Here is a 6,767-nt window from a genome sequence, read left to right as displayed (position 1 = left end):
ATACCTATGGAAAACAATGAACTTCAATCTTACCTCATACTACATACAAAAATTAACTCAAAATGTATCACAGACAGAAGTATAGTGCCAAAGGCATCAGTTTTGCTTAAACTGGGATCTCACTGTACAGCCATAAGCCACTGGTCTATAGGATTATTCCTAAAAGATATCTTGTCCTTAAAACAGGACTCCTTTTTTGGCCTTGCTGCATGGCTCTTGTGGGATCTTAGTTCCCTGACCAGGGATTGAACCTAGTCCACTGCAATGAAAAGTGCTGAGTTCTAATCACTGGACAGCCAGGGAATTCCCCCCAAACAAGACTTCTGATCCTTCCTTGCCAGTGTCCATGTCCCCAGTGTCCCAGCTGCACAGGGCCCTCCTTCTTCACCTCAGTCCCACTTCCATGTTTATCCATTCTAACTCCAATTTCATCTACCTCTGGATGTGAAGACACCCTCTTTACCCTGGGCCACTGCAATGGCCTGAAGGGGGCTCCCCACTTCCTCTCCTCGCTCTTTGCCCCGCCAGCCCAGTCTCCACCCTGCAGCCAGAGCAGCATGGGATTCTCCTGATTAAAGCCCTCCAACTGCCTCACACTGTGCTCCAGAAAAAACTTGAGATCCTTGCTACTGCCCTGCTTTGCCCAGCTACTGCCGACCTCCCCCTCACAGCCACAGGAGCTGTCCCCACGCTCTTTTCCCTCTTCAGGGTCTTGGCATACAGAGAGGTCGAGCTGAAAGGCCTGGAAGGCCCCATGTTATGATCTCATCACATCCTGGGCTTTTCTTCCATTGCATTTAGACTCTCCTATCATGTATTAGTGTGATCAATGTGGGAGACAGTCAGCTGAACTCAAGGACTGTCTGCTCCAAGGGCCGGAGCCCTGCCTGCAGGCCTATGACCAGCTCAGTGTCTAGCATGTTGAGGGCGCTTAAGAAATATTACTTGAGTGTATGAGAGAGACCAAAGTCCAGACTCCATTTGCCCATTTCCTGTCCACTACCCAACATGACAAGCTAAGGTTCTGAGAACTTCCAGGTGGTCTGCTTTCAAGGATTCCTCATAACCAACCTGTGGAGGTGAGTGCTGTTATTGTTTGCATTTTACAGGTGAAGAAAAGGAAGTATGGATGAGTCCAGTAAACTTGCCTGGCATCCCCCAGCTACTAACAATGGAGTCGGGTTTTCAATTCAGGTCTTTTTGGCTTCAGCCCAAGACCTCGCCTGCTGCTCTATGCTGCAAGGGACTCACCTTGGGCTTGGAAAGGCCCAAAGAGCTTATGATACACACTCAATAGAATCTCTTATTATTCTTTCAATCAAAAAAAATTTTTTAAGTATCTAGCAGATATGTGGCAGAGGTGGGCAACACACTAGATGCTGGGTATTCACTAGGGACTAAAATTTACAACATCGTGTCATTTGAGTGAGACAGACAATAAAAGGGGTACACAAGAATTGTGAAAGAAAGGAAAAAGAGGCAGTGATCGGGCTTCCCTGGTGGCGCAGTGGTTGAGAGTCCGCCTGCCGATGCAGGGGTCACGGGTTCGTGCCCCGGTCTGGGAAGATCCCACATGCGGCGGAGCGGCTAGGCCCGTGAGCCATGGCCGCTGAGCGTCCAGAGCCTGTGCTCCGCAACGGGAGAGGCCCCAACAGTGAGAGGCCCGCGTACCGCAAAAAAAAAAAAAAGAGGCAGTGATCAAAAAGGAGGCAAGGCCAGTGGAGGTGATGAGTCAGCTGAGACCTGAAAAATGAGGAAGAGCCGGCCTGAGAGAAGCAGGGATAGGGACAGTCATGGGCTTTGGGACTTGGCCTCGGGGAGCGTCTGTCCAGTTGCGGAGCTAAACGCGACATACACAGACTCGGAGATACTTTGAAAACATAGAGACCAAGCCGCCTCCAGGCTCTGGGTCTTCCCACTCGGAACAAGGCTCTCTCCGTCACTGCTTTTATATGTCTTGACTCAAATGTCTTCGCAGCGAGGCCTTCCTTAGCTGCCCCATTTAAAACTCCCACGACCCTTCCTGTCTCCATATCAACAAAGTGTATGTTACTTAATTCTCTTGCCCCGCGCCTGCCTCTCCCACTAGACCGTGAGCGCCACAGCGGGTGACATTTTTGTTCGGTTCCGTAGCACCTGAGCCTGGGGCAGGTCAATAGATATCTGCTAATCCAATTAATAGCCCTAGGTAGGTTTTGCAGAAAAGGCAGCCACGGTCGGTGCCCGTTCGGCAAAGCCGGACGGGCACCGCCATCCTCCGACTAGGGATGAAAGCGGTTCCTAAATCCGCCCTTGGCCCAGGGGTCGGCTCTGCTCGTCCCCAGTCCAGCCTGTCCGCCACCTGCCTTCACGCACGACCTTGGGGCCTCACGAGTTTCAGGGTCCCTCGGCCACCCCTTCTCCTCAGACCTCGCTGCCACCCCATCCCCCAACCTCCCCCAGCCACCTCCACCTCCACAACCGCCGCAGTGCCACCCGCTCTGCGCATGCCCGGCGGCGTGGAGACGCGCGGCGTGCGGAGGACGAAGACCCCCGCGCGCAGGCGCAGGACCGTCCCGCACAGCGTGGGGAGGTGCGTCGGGCGCGCTAGGTCTCTCTGGCCCCACCCACCTTCCCCAACGCACCCTGGGCGGGCGCGCACGCGCGCTAGGAGCGGAAGGGTGGGCGGGCACGCGCAAGAGGCCGGGCCGGCGACGGAAGCGGGAGAGGCTGTCTGTGGTGGGGGGAGGGGAGGTGACGAGTGCGCGCGCAGCGGGGGCGCGGGCGGCGTGGGGGGGCGGCTGAGGCGGGCGCGCGCGCTAGGCTTACCCTCGCTCGGCGGCAGCGGCGGCGCCTTCTTTGTTTCGTGAGGAGAGACGAGACGCTCATTCTGCCCCCGGCCCCGCGCGGAGGGGTGGGGGCGGCGCCGGGAAGGCGACGGCGCCGTCGACTCCCGGTAAGGAACGCGGGTCTCGGAGTGAGCGCGGCGCGGGACTTGGGAGGACGGTTTGAATGGAGCCAGGGCGCTGAGGGTGGAGGGGGCCGCTGGCGCCCGGATTGGGGCCGGGGTACGGCGGCGCCCGAGGGTCAAGAAGCCTGGACGGCACCGCGCGCGCGGTGAAGGCCACAGTGCAGCGAGGCCGCGGCGGCTACAGTATCCGCGGGCCGGTTGGGTGGGGGCCCGGGCCAAGTGGAGGCCGCGCGCCCTCCGCGCGCGTTCTCGCCAGGGTCTCAGGACAAAGCTCGCAGCCCCGTCGGCGGGCCAGGGGCCCGGCCCCCATCGGGGCTCCAACAATAGCCAGGCGTCCTGGCTTTTCTGGCTACGTGTAACGGGTCCGACTCGAATGTTGCTTTTTGGCGAGGCTGCGGTCGGAGCTCAGTAGGAAAAAGCCCAGGTGTGTCCAGCGTCGCCTGGACACGAACATTAGCAGCCCCCTTGGGTTAGCCGACCTAAAATTTTATTATAAAAAATCACGTCATTTTAGATTTTCAAGGAAAGGTAAATAACTCTCCTAAACCCTCACAAGTAGTGACTTAAGAATGTTTGCCCTGAAGCGGGGGTCGGCAGCAAGTGGGGAAGGACTGGGGAAACTGCCGTTGAAAGCATTGCTTTAGTTTTGCATCCTTTTCCCTTCCTCTCAATTGATTTTCCAGATTAAGGCTTTTATTTAAAACGTGGATCTTTCAGGAGAGGGTGTTTTGTGCCGGTCTTGAAGACACTAGTCTTGATTTTTCCCCCCGCCCAGTGAATCCTTGGGGAAAGTAGGGAATAAGCGTGAGAGCCACTTCCGAGGAATTTGAAACAAGTTTTCACTTTTAATTGACAGACCGGATTCGAGTTTGATTCCTGGCGTTGCTGATCACTTAGCTGTGTGACGTGAGGCAAATAGCTTAATCTCTCTGAACGTCTTAGTGTCCTCGTATGTGAAATGGGAATAATGCCACAAGTGGAGTTGGTGAAGGCCTGTAAAATGGTTCTTGACTAGAGGGAGGCACTATTATTGTTGTTCAGTACAATCTCTACCTTTATTATTCAATATTTGTTGAGTCCCTACTGGGTGTTCGATGGTTGGAGGTTGGATGCCCTGAGGAGCCTCTCCAGTCCTGTAGGGGAACAGGTGGTAAATGTGGGAACAACTCCCCTTGGCCTATCATGTGTGAGGAACACAGTGGATGGATGCACAGGGGAGTGAGTGATGGGAACCGGAGATCAGGGAGGCTGCGTGGAAGAGGGGGCCTTTACTCAGGATCAGAGAGGACGTCCAGGCTGTATTTGACCACCCGGGACCAGTCATCGCTCCCCTTTGCTACACTTGCGCATCACCCTGAACCTTTCTTGTGTAGCAGTTACCCCAGTTTGTAATTATACATCTCTTTTTCTCCAAGGGCCATCAGAGCCCTCAGCTGTGTCTACCTGATCTCCTGCAGTGTACCCCGGGCCCAGCACGTAGTAGGCCCTCTGAACCTTTGTGGATGAATGAGGAGGGTATGCGGGAGGATTGAGTGAACATGTGTGTGAACTGCTTGGCACACGACTGAAGGGGGATTGTAGGCAATAAATGTTAGTTGCTGTTGCTGGTCTGTTTTTGTTTTTGTTTTTAAACTTTCCAGGCCATTGTTTTCCAAACATCATTACCCCAACAATGAGGGTGTGTGTGGGGCGGTGGTTAATATGAGGTGGTGGTGTGGAGTGCTAGTTCTGGAATTAGACCTCCTGGATTCACAGCCAGCTCTAAATCCTAGTTTGACCTCAAGCAAGACACTTACCAGTAGGTCCCCCCACTTGTGAAACAGGTATGACAGTGGTACCACCTCAAAGAATTGTTGTGAGGGCTGAAAAGGTAGTATGGGAAGTGACTTAACACACTGCAGAGCCTGGCATGTAATGAGCCCTCAATTTATTGGAGTTAATATTGTTTATATATGTATGTATTTGTAAATTAACTGTTTAAAAAACTGAAAACATAAGTTAGAGTCATTCTGTATCCCAGAAATCCCAGGTTTGATGTGCCGGTTATATATATTTTTATAATTTTCTTTAAAATCAATGCATACGCAATTATGAAAATAATAAACGTTCTTCTGCATGCCACTTAAAATCATTTTGTGTCCAGCACTTCAGGAGATGTTGATCTTGCAGGTTTTTGAGCTGGGGGTGGTGGTGGGATGACCTCATCAGAGCTTCTGTGTAGGGTAGTGCAGTACAGTGCAGTGGTCTCCAAACTTCCTGTCAGTGAAAAGCACCCTCATAAACACGTATTTATTTATATACCTTTGCTACTCCTTGTGGACCCTCAAAACATTGGGAGGTAATCCTAGACCAGCTTCAGGTCCTAGCTGTTTATCAGATGTGGGAGAGTGGGAAGGATTAGTTGTGTTAGGTGAATATCCCATGAGAATATTCTGCAGGTGAAGAAACTGAGGTCCAGGGATATTTCACCAGGAGTTCTCGGGTCGAACATCCAAGTCTGACTCCTGGCTTGGCCACTTTCCCTCTTGGTGCCTCAAGGCAATGCGGGTGACAGTGCCTGGCACCTTGTAAGTCCTCAGACATGACAGCAGATTTTGGCCTGGGCTATCAGAGCTACCATGGCACAGAGGGCGTTCACATTCACCAGAGACAGAGCACAACGTGAATGGCGCCCCCTGCGGTTGTGCAAGAAGTAGCCCAGCCACGCATTCCCCGTTCGTATAGTGAACAAGCGTGCATTGAGTGCCTGCCATGAGCCGGGCACAGCTTGGGGCTGGGGGTTCAGCTGGGAACAGGCAGACAAGGACCTTGTTCTCCTCCGCTCCTACCTGTCTCCTTATTTGCAAAGGGCGACAGTAATAGTACCGAACTTGTAGGATTGCTGCAAGGACTAAACAACAACAAAATGACAGATGACAAACGTTAAGTGCTTAGGACAATGCCTGACACACAAGACTAAACAGTTTGTAGCCGTTGTCATATATTATGATCTCTGCAACATCCTAGCGGGTTGAGATACAGAACAGATTTTTGCCCCATTTTAATAGTTCTGTATGTTTTCAAAGTGGTAGCAAAGGAATCAGCTCCTTCATTTTGTCCTTAATAATTTAAAAATTGTGTGCTTAAAAAAAAATTGTGTGCTTTGAAGTTTCACCATACAGCATTGGAAAGAGGCAAGTGTGTCTGGTGGCATGGGTTTTAAAAAATATCAAGTGTTTGTTTTGCATTTCATATATCTCCTCATAACTTGTAACGTTGATTGGAACACTGAAGAGAGAGGTTTTTTTTGTTTTGTTTTGTTTTGTTTTTTGTTTTTTGCGATATGCGGGCCTCTCACTGTTGTGGCCTCTCCCGTTGCGGAGCACAGGCTCCAGACGCGCAGGCTCAGCGGCCATGGCTCACGGGCCCAGCCGCTCCGCGGCACGTGGGATCTTCCCAAACCGGGGCACAAACCCGTGTCCCCTGCATCGGCAGGTGGACTCTCAACCACTGCGCCACCAGGGAAGCCCGAGAGAGGTTTTTTTTAAAGTTAAAATCAAAAGAATACGCAAAACCTACTATAAAAGGGAAGTAACAGCGGCGGGAATATTGGAGGGAGATGTCCGAGGGTGACTATATCAGAACTGAGTTGCTGTTGCTATCACCTTCCAGATGTCATCCCTAAGAAATATTAAGCTCATTGATATGGTCGGTGATATCTTGGAGTTTTCAGTTAGCTGCATGCAAATTTTTCAGGATACGGATTTGATGGGCATGAGAAATTTGGCCTCCACTCATCTTCCTGTGTGGGAAAGGACCTTGCGGGAGGCACCAGGTG

At 51.9% G+C, this 6,767-nt stretch overlaps 1 protein-coding gene across 2 annotated transcripts in view; it reads left to right on the top strand.

Moving 5' to 3' along the window:
* The first annotated feature begins 2,671 nt into the window (after positions 1-2,671).
* Positions 2,672-6,767, top strand: part of SMARCA4 (SWI/SNF related, matrix associated, actin dependent regulator of chromatin, subfamily a, member 4) — an 86,871-nt gene continuing 82,775 nt past the window's right edge. The window contains exon 1 of one of the 2 annotated variants that reach the window (XM_065873232.1): positions 2,672-2,935. The gene's annotated coding sequence lies outside the window, so the exon portion shown is untranslated. The remainder of the gene's footprint in view (positions 2,936-6,767) is intronic. The other variant, XM_065873233.1, reaches the window with a different exon arrangement.

This window comes from Phocoena phocoena, chromosome 3, assembly GCF_963924675.1.
Source record: "Phocoena phocoena chromosome 3, mPhoPho1.1, whole genome shotgun sequence".
NCBI lineage: Eukaryota > Metazoa > Chordata > Mammalia > Artiodactyla > Phocoenidae > Phocoena > Phocoena phocoena.
This window is presented reverse-complemented; position numbering and strand designations above follow the sequence as displayed.